Genomic DNA, 15,224 nt, shown 5'->3' with positions numbered 1-15,224 from the left:
CTCAGACATGCCAGGACTTGTGGTGTTTGGACCCTTGGACTATTACAATGAAGGTGTTGCGATTTACATTTTCTGAAGAAAGAGATGCATTCCTAGATTACATGTAGCATTGCATTGACATTAGGTCCTAGAGCATTTACATTTAGACTGATATTGGAACAATGTTCCTTTATTATCCCTTTATACAAGTCCAGGGATTTTCCCAAAGAGTAAACACTTCTCACCTGAGGGGTCTAATTACTAAGCCTTGGATGGAGATAAAGTGGACGGAGATAAAGTACCAGCCAATCAGCTCCTAACTACCATGTCTCAGGCTGGGTTTGAAAGATGTCAGTTAGGAGCCGATTGGCTGGTACTTTATCTCCGTCCACTTTATCTCTATCCAAGGCTTAGCAAATAGACCCCTGAGTCACAGTTCTCCATTTTGTTTCCTAAGTTTACCTCTCAGAATTCTTCCTTTACTTGTCGCCTTCAGGAACTTTTCTCATTTCACACAACTGTTTATTTCCAAACTCCGCTTCTATGTCTCTGTTGTACACCAGCAATATTCTATACAGATGTGTCCTCATACATCTAGCCTCAATACGCCATCAACGGGAGATGTCTGGTGTGCGTGAGCCGTCAGGTCCTGTGCAACTCTGCTAGCATCAGGCATCTTTTTTTTCTTTTTCTAAATGTGTCTAAATAGCAATGCAGTGTGACTAGGATGCACCAGGAAACTGTGCTGATTAACTTGATATGTGGCACTTATATATCCGTGAGTAACAAAGTCTGTATACGGAGTAAAACATAACTTGGTATGGGAAAAAAGAGACAGCTGCTTACATCGCAGCATTTTGTGTGCAGCAATTCTTAAAATCACCTACAGCTCTTTCATTAGGTAATATTGGGTTAGTCATTTACACAGCTGGGAAACGCTTGTGTACGCACAAAGATACAAGCTGAAACATTTATATAAACATTTTATTGTTTGTGAACCGTAATATACTGTTATCTGACGAACACTGACGTACAGTGGGCGATCATCCAGCATGTTAAGGCTCCTATGAATCCATGTATAGGACTGTTATTTAGGTGTTCTACAATTTATCATTTGAAGCACAAACTGATTTGATACGTTAATTGTAATTAGTTACATAAGTGTCAATGCATCAAAAGCCTATTGTAAATTATGAGCCGCATGAGTAGAATAAGTCCTAGTTGTCTTAAATTTCATCCAACTAAAACAAGTGGTCATGTAGTCTGAATATTTCTCTAAAGCAGCATAGTAGATATCTTCCATGTGCATATAGAAGTCAATGCGTTGGAACCATTCCCACAACAATGGAAATTCCGTTGAGCGCCAATGTACCGGAACTACAGCTCTTGCTGCATTGTTCAAATGCTTAAGAAGCGACTTTTTATATTTTGCAACTGGAATATTGGAGTGGTAGAGCAGCAAGAAATCAGGTCTCTTTGGAACCTGAAAACCTACGATTTTTGTAGACAACTCCATGACCTTATTCCAAAAAGGAATAATTAAGGGACAATCCCACAAAATGTGAATTAGTGTGCCTCTATCTCTCCCACAGTACCAGCACAAGGGGGGGACTGAGGGATAAAATTTATGTAGTAGGGAAGGGCATCTATACCATCTTGTCAAGATTTTGTGTTGTGTTTCCACTACTTCCAAGCTTGTAGAGCAGGGGTGGGGAACCTCCGGCCAGCGGGCCTTATAAGGCCTGCAAAGCTGCCTGTTCTGACCCGCTGCTGTCTTGTGTGACAGCAAGACATTTTCGGCTGTCAGGGCAGGGAGGAGAGCGCAGCTATGTTCGGCGGTGGGTAGGGTCTCACACCAGTCGCCGGTTCGTGAGCCAATCAGAGCTCGAGGACCGGCAGTCAATCAGGAGCCACCGCTGCCGGTCTGTGAGCTCTGATTGGCTCACGAACCAGTGGCTGTTTTGAGGTCCTACACGCTGCCACCGTCGCCTGACATAGCAGCGCGCTCCTCCTTGCCTGATCCCTGACAGAGGTGAGCAGCACAGAGGGGTGGGGGGTGCATGTGTGGGGCATTTGTGTATCTGGCACTGTGGGGGCATTTGTGTATCTGGCACTGTGGGGGCATTTGTGTATCTGGCACTGTGGGCGCATTTGTGTATCTGGCACTGTGGGGCCATTTGTGTATCTGGTACTGTGGGGGCATTTTGTGTATCTGGCACTGTGGGGGATTTTGTGTATCTGGAACTGCACTATTGGGGGCATATGTGTATCACGTCCCATTTTAATTAGTCACACCCATTTTTTGGCGTACGCACTCAGTACCACTAAGGGGCATAACTACTGGGGGGGGCAGGGTCATTTTTAAGTTGATAATTTTTGAATGGCCCCCGAAGGGTTTAATAAATATCCAAATGACCCCTGGTAGAAAAAAGGTTCCCCACCACTCTTCTAGAGCAATGTATCACAGCTGCGCAGTGTTTTTCCCAATACATTCTAATTCCCTGATGTACCCAGTCTCTATCCCATGCATTTACAGAAAGAGGGGGTTTCAGGGAAATATGCATGTACTGTATGAGAATCTTGTAGATACCTGCTATTGTATGTGTTGTGGCTAAGAGTTGATTGCACATTGGGGGTCATTCCGAGTTGTTCCCTCGCAAGCTGCTTTTAGCAGCTTTGCACACGCTAAGCCGCCGCCTACTGGGAGTGAATCTTAGCTTATCAAAATTGCGAACGAAAGATTAGCAAAATAGCGAATAGACACCTCTTAGCAGTTTCTGAGTAGCTCCACACTTACTCGGCATCTGCGATCAGTTCAGTGCTTGTCGTTCCTGGTTTGACGTCACAAACACACCCAGCGTTCGCCCAGACACTCCTCCGTTTCTCCAGCCACTCCCGCGTTTTTCCCAGAAACGGTAGCGTTTTTTCGCACACACCCATAAAACGGCCTGTTTCCGCCCAGAAACACCCACTTCCTGTCAATCACATTACGATCACCAGAACGAAGAAAAAACCTCGTAATGCCGTGAGTAAAATACCTAACTGCATAGCAAATTTACTTGGCACAGTCGCACTGCGGACATTGCGCATGCTCATTAGCGACTAATCGCTCCGTTGCGAGAAAAAAATACAGAGCGTACAACTCGGAATGACCCCCATTGTCTCAAAGGGTTTAAGGCCTTTTTGAAGATCAATTATACTCTTCTGTGAGGAAATAAAATGGCGAACTTGAAGATGAAACCAGTAGTCTTATGCGAGAATATTTCCGTTTTCGCTTATCTCTTGAAAAGTTTTGAGTCAGTCGTTCACAGTCAAATGATTCACTGTTGTCACACCTGCCCTCCCCCATCTAGAAGCTATGGCATTTGAAATCCCAGGAGGGAACATCTGATTATCAAAAATGGACCAAAATGATGTCTTTCCTGATGAGATTCCTTGCCTGTAGCGAATGGTCTTCCATAAAGCTAAAGTGGGTCCTACTGTCGGGTGTAATGAACGCCTAATTTTGAGAGACCATGGTAAGGCATATAGATTAAAATTTGTGGATGAAGCCTCCAACTCAACCCACACTTTCCTATTGGAGCCTGGGCGGGGCCAATACAGAATCCTATGCAATTCTGTTGCCTGATAATATGCTAAAATCATAGGCAGCTGTTGGGCCCCCCTGAGACTTTCGTCTAAACAAATGGCTATTCTTGAACCTGGGTTTTCACCCTCCCCAGATAAAGTGACTCATTGCCTTATGTGCCTCTAATAAGAGCTGAGGAGGGATTTTTTTAGGTACTGTCTGGAAAAGATATAACAATCTGGGGAGTATATTCATTTTCACTATGTTGGTAAGTCCAAGCCAAGAAAACTTCTGCGTAAGCCAGGATGCCATTTCCCATCGCAATTTACGAAGAAGAGAGGGGTATGATTAACTGTTGTGTTGAGTGAGAAGGGAATCAAGATCCCTAGGTATTTTATGTGAGATGGGTGCCATATAAACGGAAATGACGCAGCAAGAGCCGAGACTGTTGAGGGATAAAGTGTGATGTTCAGTGCTGTTGATTTAGGATAATTGATTTTATAATTAGATAATTTACCAAATCTTGTAAACGCCTCCATTAGATTAGGTAGGGAAATCACAGGGATGGTTATGGTTGCTAACTAATCATCTGCAAAGAGAGCCAAGCGGTGGTCTCTATTCCCAACTTGCAGGATTTCCCCTAATTGCTCTCGCCAAGGTTTCCATACATAATACAAATATAAAGGGCGAGAGCAGGCACCCTTGCCTTGTGCCATTGGATATTTGTATCGATTCTGAAAGAATCCCATTCACACTGACCTATGCTGTAGGAGCTCTATACAGTCATAAAATGACTCCAATGCTCTGCAGAGTGGGGAATTTGGATTCTGTATTGGTGCCTACATCTGAAAAATAAATATTCTGCTCATGTGGGGTGGTGTAACTCAGTGACGTGCGGTGGGGTGAGGCAGGTGTGGCAGAGCCTTACCTGTCATACTATCATTTTAGCCAGAGTTTTGACTGTATAAAGTGTATGAAAAATACAAAGAATATGTTAGATATATCGTCTTTGTATTATTCTAATCATTTTTATAGCCAAAACTCTGGAGTAAAAAGTCTATGGGGTCAATTCTATTCGGCAACTTAAGAATAGCGCCGGGAATTAGCTCCCGCCGCTATTCAATTCAGCTCCAGTTAAGTCGGCGATGTCCCGTTCTCGCCGACTAAACAGGTTGAATTGTCGGGAGAACGGGCATTCTCCGACTTAACTCCCCGGCGCGAGGCTGATTCCCGACAGAATCAGCCTCGCGCCGGCCGCGAGGCAGCACTTTTGTCGGGTTTCTTCTCTCATCCCCCGGGGATGAGAGAAGAATTCCCGACAATTGCGGGTCATTAGCAGCTGAATTGAATAGCGTCGGGAGCTAATTCCCGTCGCTATTCTTATGTTGCCGAATAGAATTGACCCCTATGGCAGGTGAGGCAGTGCCTCACCTGTGTATCTTTTCCGCACATCTCTTATCAAAACTCACCAAATTTCCAGGAGTTTATACTGCTGCAACTGTGTATAATACCAGGATGTACCCTTTGGCTCATATATTGTGTGTAAATCTGGCTCTGGTACTAGCCAGTGCCTCCTAAGCCATTTAGCTCACGCACATCCCTGGTGTAACTGCCGCATCTAACCGCTTATTGTGTTCACTGGCCCTGTATATGTCTGATGTACACTGTACTTTGTTTGAGGCAGACTATAGCTTGCTATGTACTAATTATGCCATCTTCATGGGCTGGCCACACTTGCTCTCTAAAATCAAGCATTTACTCATAGTTGCCTAACCTCCCTCATTCTGCAGGAGACTCCCTGAAATAGCAGCAATCTCCCTTACTCCCTGAATAGTCCAGCAATCTCCCTGATTGCACCTTATCCCCATTATTCAGCTGTTATATTCTTGGGGGGGGGGGGAAGAAATCCGAGATACATATATTCAAATGGAATCATCAGTGATATATCCCTGCATTGGTTATAAGGCACAGGTCCCTATGCCTACATGCATTTTAAATAAGGTTTCTCGTGGCCACTTACTGTATATGGAACCTCTTGTAAAACACAATACATAAACAAATCCTGCAAAATATCAGTGTCTTTTCTTCAACAATTAGATCTTACTAACTTTGGGGCTCATTTACATGTTTATGACACGCCTCTCAGATGTAGCAGTACACGTGCGCACTGATAGGTGTTACTATCACAATCTCCCTGAAATGCTTTTTCAAAAGTAGGCAAGTATGCATTTACTGTACCCCTGAGTAACATGTACATTACAGTAACTAGCATGCAGTTCAGCTGTAATTACACAGAGTATTGCAGGTATATGTAAATCCTGCCAGCAGTGCTTCCCCAAATGATATAAAGAGTGCAGAGGAGCACTAGTTATCTTCAGACCGGGGGGCTGGATTGGCCATGTGACACTTTCTGGCAAAGGCTGTTGTAGCTCTGGCTAGACTTGTATGTTTCATGTGCTGGTGCTGGTTTGTTTACCTTTACTGCTGCCAGACTGCATACACATGGTGAGAATGTGGCTAGCTTAGATTTTGACTTCTATGCCTTAAACTCCCCCAGAGCACAGAAGCACCGATTGTGACTATCTGTATCTTCGATTTTCACTGTGCCAACAGGAGTGCGCATCGGTATCGCATCAGTATCGCAAACTGCCTAACACAGTGCAGATTGCTCTAACTTTCCTTGCGATTTTGACTATATAGTCAAAATCACAAGGATAAATCTCACAGTGTGTACACACCTTTAGGCTGGATGCACATTAAGTGATAGACTGGACGATTTAAGTAACATTCCAACATGTAGTGTTCACTCTAGGATTTTTTTAGGGCAGGGTGCTGAGCATTGAAGAGGGCACATTTTTGATGTGACGCTTTGCGCAGAAAGCATAGCGCATATGTTTATAGTTTTTGTACATACATTTTGCCCTTAGTAAATTATATACCCATGCATACATATAAGACACCTAACATCTGTACTGAGAAACATACTGTATATGTCCAGTCTTCTTGAAAGATCGGCTGTAGCATATACATAAGTAGAAAATTATAAATGTCTTTTCCAGTTCTGAAAAAGTTATAATCCGTATGTGTTATAAAACAGAAAAGTTAAACAATGGGTTAAAATATATAGGAAAAAAATAAGTCTGTTCTACTAGGGAAATACTGTAAGCAGTACATGCTCACTGCTTACCCTGTTCTTTCCCTCTTTATCAGAGTGCTGTATTATTTACAGTGCCTCCTCTGCCATCCAGTTGCCTAAGGATAGAAATTGTGTTCCAATGTTGGCAAGGAGTAGACGACAACATTGTAGCATGCACTGCAGGTCCTGTAGGGTGCACTGAAAAAGGGCAGGGTGCTTTTTCACATTTCAAAAATGGGCAGGGTGCAGCACCCTGCTGAAACAGCCTAGAAGGAACACTACGACATGGATTGGAACAATATATCACCCATATCGCTCAGTGTATACCCATTATTGTACGCTCCCAGCTGTCATCAGCAGTGTCATCCCATCTGATGTGCTGCTGACAACGGCATGCAGGTGAATACAGCGGGTAGTGATTTATCGCGCCAGCGTACACCAATCGGTCATGCCATCGCTGTGTCCACACATCGTCTAGTGTATACCCAGGCTTAGACTGTCACAGTAGTACTTGAATAAGGTACACAATGGTTATCGGATTCTGTAGCAGTAGCTCATTCTGTTTTGTCCTATGACCGTGGTTCTCCATCTCAGCCATCAAGTTTTCCCAGGAAGTCACGTTGGAGGATTTCGGTCTGTGGAAGTAGGAGGTGTAGTAATTAGTGACCCAGCAAAATAGATTAACTTGCTTTTGCATGATTGAATGGATTACAAATTGCTATCTTTCTTGCCAAGATCACTTCTATACATCATATGGTAAATATTATTGCTGAAAATTACAAAAATACCAAGGACAAGTCATTGCTTCCCTGTAACAGAACAGAACAATACGAATGGGTATAGAATATTTCTTGTTCTATAGGGGTTTTCCTACATGAGACTTTCTGTATACTGTGGCTCTTCTAACGTGCTCCATGGAAACAAGAACATATTATCGGGTCTGTTGATGTTTTTGCTTATTATAACAATGAAGAGATGTGTGAAAGCCCCAATGTACAATATAATTAAAATAAATGTTTGCAGTAATTGGATCTTAAGATGTCTTCTGGGAGGAATATACTGTATAATTTTTCACATCTGTTTATGTGCAGATGTTATGTGCATATTTTGGATGATGTTTCTCTATTCCTTTTGATTCCCTGTTATCCCATAGTTGCAGTCACCTCTACTGCCATCTGCTGTCTGTGCGTAGAATGCAACACATCTTATATTCCTCAGAAATCAGTGTGTGTGTGTGTGTGTGTGTGTGTGTGTGTGTGTGTGTGTGTGTAAAATTGTGTGGGTTCATGTACAAACATAGAAACCTTATGGACCCCATACACTTGTGAGCTATCTGGTACAACCATTCGATTTTGACCGCATCTGAGATAAATCGCAGGATTGTATGCACATCTTATGTACCATGCGATGCCAGGCACGCTGGTCGAATCTCGCGTCTCAAGATCCTATGTGTTGCACTTAATATTTATGGGATCGCATGCTGTTTTCACCACATTCGATTTATCGCACTGCGATGTGCAATCTGTGAGGTATTTAGCTCACTTCCTGGACACTCCCCTCCTCCCATTCTGGTCACCCGATTTCCGGTTGTAAGGGGCATGCAATAAGTCGCATGATTGTATGCGCATCAAATGCACAAAAAAGCACTCTAGATGCGATTTATCTCAAGTTGAGCTTCAAGGGAAATCGGGCCCGATATTGCATCACATGCAATCGCACAAGTGTATGGGCACCAAAAGAATGAGATGGCAGATTAAAACCACCTGGCCCATCTAGTCTGCCCCTTTTAATTATTCTTTAGGTAACCTTAACCCTATTTGATCCTTAGTTCTTTGTAAATATATTTATATGCCTAGCCCTTGGTAAACAGTATTTGAAAGTTTCTTTCATGTTCCCCTTTCCCTTCTCTGCTCCAAACTACACATTAAGTTCTTTTAGGGGTATATGCAATTGCGGTCGAATTCGCGGCAATTTTCGCCGTTTTTTAATTCGACCAAATTCGCCAGGTGAATTCCGGAAGGTGGCTTCCGGAATTCACCATATTCAATGAAAAACGGATTCGCCAGAGTCGCGGGCGAAAATCGGCCGATTTGGCGGATTTTGCCGCGATTTAAAAAAACGGGAAAAAACGGGAAAAACCCGGAAAAAAAATGGCGTGGGGTCCCCCCTCCAAAGCATAACCAGCCTCGGGCTCTTCGAGCTGGTCCTGGTTCTAAAAATGCAGGGGAAAAATTGGGCAGGGATCCCCCGTATTTTTAAAACCAGCACCGGGCTCTGCGCCTGGTGCTGGTGCCAAAAATACGGGGGACAAAAAGAGTAGGGGTCCCCCGTATTTTTAACACCAGCATCGGGCTCCACTAGCTGGACAGATAATGCCACAGCCGGGGGTCACTTTTATGCCGTGCCCTGCGGCCGTGGCATTAAATATCCAACTAGTCACCCCTGGCCGGGGTACCCTGGGGGAGTGGGGACCCCTTCAATCAAGGGGTCCCCCCCCCCCAGCCACCCAAGGGCCAGGGGTGAAGCCCGAGGCTGTCCCCCCCCATCCAATGGGCTGCGGATGGGGGGGCTGATAGCCTTTTGTGATAATAAAAAGATATTGTTTTTTCCAGTAGTACTACAAGTCCCAGCAAGCCTCCCCCGCAAGCTGGTACTTGGAGAACCACAAGTACCAGCATGCGGGAGAAAAACGGGCCCGCTGGTACCTGTAGTACTACTGGGGAAAAAATACCCAAATAAAAACAGGAGACAAACACCTTGATAGTAAAACTTTATTTCATACGCCGACACACACATACTTACCTATGTTGACACGCCGACTGCCACGGTCTCCGACGATCCGAGGTACCTGTAAAAAAATTATACTCACCTTCCAGCGTCCAGAGGTACATCCAGGTCCAGAGAGATAATCCACGTACTTGGCAAAAAAAAAAAACGAACACCGATCCAGCGGACTAATGAAAGGGGTCCAATGTTTTCACATCAGACCCCTTTCTCCCGAATGCCGGGACATCACGTGACTCCTGTCACTGACGTCCCTTCAGCCAATCAGGAAGCGCTACTTCCGTGGCGCTCACCTGATTGGCTGTGCGCTGTCTGTACTGTGACAGCACATCGCAAAGCCGCTCCATTACTTTCAATGGTGGGAACTTTGCGGGTAGCGGTGGGGTCACCCGCCGGTCAGCCGCTGACCGGCGGGTGACCTTACCGCTAGCCGCTAAGTTCCCACCATTGAATATAATGGAGGGAGCTGTGCGATGCGCTGTCACAGTACAGACAGCGCTCAGCCAATCAGGTGAGCGCAACGAAGTTGCGCTTCCTGATTGGCTTAGAGACCTGTCTGTGACAGCTGTCACTGACAGGTCTCATTCGTGGAAAGGTGTCCCATGTGTCAGCATGGGACCCCTTTCAGTCCGGTGGTCGGGTATTTGCGGTTTGTTTTTTTGCCAAGTACGTGGATGTATCTCTGGACCATGGCTGAGGTGAGTATATTGATCTTTTCTTTTCAGGTATCCGTGGATTCTACATGGAGAAGAGGACCGATGTCGGCGTGTGAACATAGGTAAGTATGTGTGTGTCGGTAGTGTGTAATAAAGTTTTACTGTCGACGGTGTGTGTGTCCTGTTTTTATTTGGGTATTTTTCCCCAGTAGTACTACAGGTACCAGCGGGCCCGTTTTTCTCCCGCATGCTGGTACTTGTGGTTCTCCAAGTACCAGCTTGCGGGGGAGGCTTGCTGGGACTTGTAGTACTACTGGAAAAAACAATATTCTTTTTATTATCACAAAAGGCTATCAGCCCCCCCATCCGCAGCCCATTGGATGGGGGGGGACAGCCTCGGGCTTCACCCCTGGCCCTTGGGTGGTTGGGGGGGGGGGACCCCTTGATTGAAGGGGTCCCCACTCCCCCAGGGTACCCCGGCCAGGGGTGACTAGTTGGATATTTAATGCCACGGCCGCAGGGCACGGCATAAAAGTGACCCCCGGCTGTGGCATTATCTGTCCAGCTAGTGGAGCCCGATGCTGGTGTTAAAAATACGGGGGACCCCTACTCTTTTTGTCCCCCGTATTTTTGGCACCAGCACCAGGCGCAGAGCCCGGTGCTGGTTTTAAAAATACGGGGGATCCCCTGTCAATTTTTCCCCCGCATTTTTAGAACCAGGACCAGCTCGAAGAGCCCGAGGCTGGTTATGCTTTGGAGGGGGGACCCCACGCCATTTTTTTTATGATTTTACCGTTCCAGCATTAAAAAAAAAAAATTAAAAAAATAATATTTTAAAAAATATATAAATAATATTTGTGCACTGAATTGCATAGGCGATTTTTTTTTTTGGTCGAAAATGACCCGAAATTCGACAATTTCGGGAATTCGACCGCAATTGCATATACCCCTTAGTCTTTCTGTGTAAGTTTTATACACACACACACACACACGCACGCGCGCGTGGTGTGTTTGTAATATACATATATATATATATATATATATATATATATATATATATATATATATATATATATATATATATATACATACATACATACATACATACATACATACATACATACATACATACATACATACATACTGAAGAACAGTCCAGCACTCTCATCATAAAAACAACTGCGGGGTGCACTACACAAAAAATCCCCCAAATCCTGAGTGATCTTTGTTATATAGTCCAAGAATAGGCACTCTCCAATATTCAATATGCTTAAGGTATATTTAATCCAATACTCACAGGAAAAAAGTGCAAAGCATACATAGATGCATGGCAGGCAGGTCAGCAACGTTTCGGTCCAACAGGACCTTTGTCAAGCATTCAACATTTCTATGCCCATAACAGACAACAAATAAGCAGAGCTGCGAAAAGCTCAGAAATGTTGAATGCTTGACAAAGGTCCTGTTGGACCGAAACGTTACTGACCTGCCTGCCATGCATCTATGTATGCTTTGCACTTTTTTCCTGTGAGTATTGGATTAAATATACCTTAAGCATATTGAATATTGGAGAGTGCCTATCCTTGGACTATATATATATATATATATATATATATATATATATATATATATATGATGGAAATAGTCGGCACTCAGGAACAGCATAGGTACAGACCGGGGTGCCCTCCTCAAATAAATGCACGGTGTAAATGTTCGTGGTGACTGAAGCCACAGTCCACTGACCCCCTCACCACAGAAACAGGCTGCACTCCACGGATTTAGTTGTGAGAAAAAATTTATAAAGCAAACTGCATGACGAGTCCAACGTTTCAACACCGCGATGGGTGTTTTTGTCAAGGACACATGGTGAAAACAAACGTGTGTACAGTGTTCTTACCTTAAATGCTCCCCTGATGTCAGTGCAGACGCAGGTGCGACGGGCGGGAGAGACGCCGGCGGCTCCGGCATCGGAGCTTATAAGTTTATTGTATCACTGTTACACTCTTTGTATCATTTGCTCTCTCTTTGCAGTGCAGTGACGCGATGCGCCGGGCGCTGACACGCTCTGGTAGCCTAGCAACGGTGACGTCATCTCCAGCCGCCCGATGCCGGAGCCGCCGGCGTCTCTCCCGCCCGTCGCACCTGCGTCTGCACTGACATCAGGGGAGCACTTAAGGTAAGAACACTGCACACACGTTTGTTTTCACCATGTGTCCTTGACAAAAACACCCATCGCGGTGTTGAAACGTTGGACTCGTCATGCAGTTTGCTTTATAAATTTTTTCTCACAACTAAATCCGTGGAGTGCCGCCTGTTTCTGTGGTGAGGGGGTCAGTGGACTGTGGCTTCAGTCACCACGAACATTTACACCTATATATATATATATATATATATATATATATATATATATATATATATAAAATGTGGATCTAAGGACGCTAGAAGGTAGTGCTGTATATCACATCAATAAATTAAACACATTAAAAACTAGTATTTAATGCAAGAAAATATCACAATCACATAAAATTACAATAAGAATTTCTCGAGACCTAATACATTGTTGTAACCAGTAGATTCAGAAGACTTTCTGTCAAATTGAAGTCCTGATAGGGCTTATTGCTTGTGACAGTTCTTCATAGACAGCATATGGCACAGATGGATAACAGTATTAGAACAAAACCCAATGCGTTTTGTCCCTTTCTGGGACTTCCTCAGGGGTAATTTCGAGTGCCAGAGGTTTTAATATAATCCAAAAGGGGTGTGAATCACACTGTATTTGTCAATAAAAGCAGGTATAAAACCAAATGACTACATCAAATAATCCATTGATGGAAAGCCCATATTTAAATGGAATTCATAAATATGCTGTAGTCAGAATATGAAACCGAATTTAAATATGTTCAAGGTCTATCCCTGACTCTATGTAGATGGGTACAGATCCAATTGATATATTCACAGTGCTGTGGTCCTCCCAGAGTTCAGAAAGATACCCTTTCTGAACTCTGAGATGACCACAGCACTCTGCATTGTCGTGGACCCGTTGAGTGGTTTATATATCAATTGGAACCTGGGGACTGGGCTGGGTGCCTTTTCCCGCAGTGTCCAGCTGCTTCTCGACTTGAGTGACGCATCGGCACTGAGCGACTTTTGTTCTTCACAGGCTGGGCTGCTGGGCATATCTCTGGCTTCACTGTGTGGGGTCATTAATTTTTTAATATAATGTGTAACACTTATATATATATATATATATATATATATATATATATTATTATGGGTGCATTACTGTGTGTTTCTATTGTAATGTGGGACACTACTAAATATGTCTATTATTATGAGGCATTACAATGTATGTCTATTATACCGGGGGCACTACTACAGTATAAATTCCTGTTATAATGTGGGCATTACTATGTATTTTCTTTTTCATCCACTAGGGGTCACTGGAGTACTCTTGGGATATGGACCGGGCGTAGCCGGAAATGGCACATATTTAAATATTTAAATTAGTAACTGGCCATCCCCTCCATATTCCCATAGAGCCTTCAGTATTTTTCTGTGCCTCTAGTCGGAAGGTACTGTGGACTGAATGTCCTTCGATTCTTCAAGCAAGATTATATATATTTTGGTTTTTTTCTACCTGATCCCTTCCCAACTTATCAGAGAAGTTCGGGTTAAGGATCATTGGTGCTGCATTAGTCAGCAGATGGTCTGCCGGTGCTCATACAAAGGGCCCCGCCGTTGACCAAAATCAGCGCAGCTGATTGCAGCCACCGGCTGCACAAGGACGCAGGACGGCGCTTACAGAGAAGTCCCGTCATGGCCTCCGCAGGTGGTGCAGGTACTGAGCGGTAGGCAGCTCTCACTGCCGCCGCTCACTTACTTACTTTTTCTGTCTGTTGCGGGCAGTCAGCTCACGCTGCCGCCCATTATGGGGGGACTGTATGTGTTTATATACTTTAATGGCTGTAAACGTTCCCCTGCTGCCTGCCACTAGTAAAACCCCTTGCTGCCACTATAATGCTCCACTGGGCTTGCAGAGGGAGCCAGCGAGTGAACCCCGGCACAGCGCAGGCCGCTCGACGCTCCCCGGGTCACCCGGCGCCGCTGGCCGCTTGCAGGGGTAGCTAGCGAGCAGCTCCCGCCACTACCGCCGGAACGCTCGCCGATCCCCGTCTCTCCGGCGTCCGCGCAATCCGTCCGCCTCCCTACCCCAGTACGGCTCTGGTGGGCTGAGCGGCCGAGCTGACCGCGGACAGCTGCTGCCGCGGCCCTCTCTGGCAGCCGCTCACCAATCTCCGGCGTGCAGTCCTTCACACGGCCACGGTAAGACTTGCACTCCCCGTCTCCCGTCTGCTGAACAACGGGGGGGGGGGGAGCAGTGTGGGGGAAGTCGGCAGCCAGAATAAAGGCTGCACCTGCAAATAATACTCTTCTGCAGGAGAGAGAGGGGGGGAGGAAGCCCGCGGGGAGGCCCCAATAACTAAACTGCGTTTAGGCAGCAAAATCATCAGGATTTTAAGCCTGTGGCCAATATCAGAGTCTCTGTTACATATACAATATAACTGTTGTGTGTGTATATGTATGTATATATATATATATATATATATATATATATATATATATATATATATATATGTGTGTATGTATGTGTGTATATGTGTTTGTGTGTTTACACACTGATGGTATACAGATAGGTGTGTCTGTGTATATACATATGCATGTATTAATATATATCTATGTTTATATTTATATACATATATATGGAACTTCGTGTATCAGCAATCTTGCAATAAGCAAGCACATGGCCGGACACCATTTTAACATTACTTCCTGGTTCTTCCCAGGAAGTTGCTGCCCTACGACACTCGGCCTCTAGAGGAGCCGGGGTGTTAGGAATTTTATTTTCTTTGTTTTGTACAAGATGAACACGTGTGCTGTAATGTAGATTTATACACACTTTATTTACGTGGTACTAAGTCAAGGTACTGGTCTATCCTTCTGTACTTGCTTGTCCGTGTACATAAGGACTAAGTATAAGGCATAACAGCTTCGCTGCAAAGTCCGTCGGACAAATACGACTGCACATACGCACTATTGCCGTTCC

General features: G+C 44.6%; 1 protein-coding gene across 3 annotated transcripts in view; it reads left to right on the top strand.

Annotated features, from left to right (window-relative positions):
* IQGAP2 (IQ motif containing GTPase activating protein 2) overlaps nucleotides 1-15,224 on the top strand; it is a 563,967-nt gene that overhangs the window by 400,629 nt on the left and 148,114 nt on the right. The gene's annotated exons all lie outside the window — the stretch shown is intronic.

This window comes from Pseudophryne corroboree, chromosome 1 (assembly GCF_028390025.1).
Source record: "Pseudophryne corroboree isolate aPseCor3 chromosome 1, aPseCor3.hap2, whole genome shotgun sequence".
Classification (NCBI taxonomy): domain Eukaryota; kingdom Metazoa; phylum Chordata; class Amphibia; order Anura; family Myobatrachidae; genus Pseudophryne; species Pseudophryne corroboree.
Note: the sequence above shows the minus strand (reverse complement) of the source record. Positions and strands in the feature narration are given on the sequence as shown.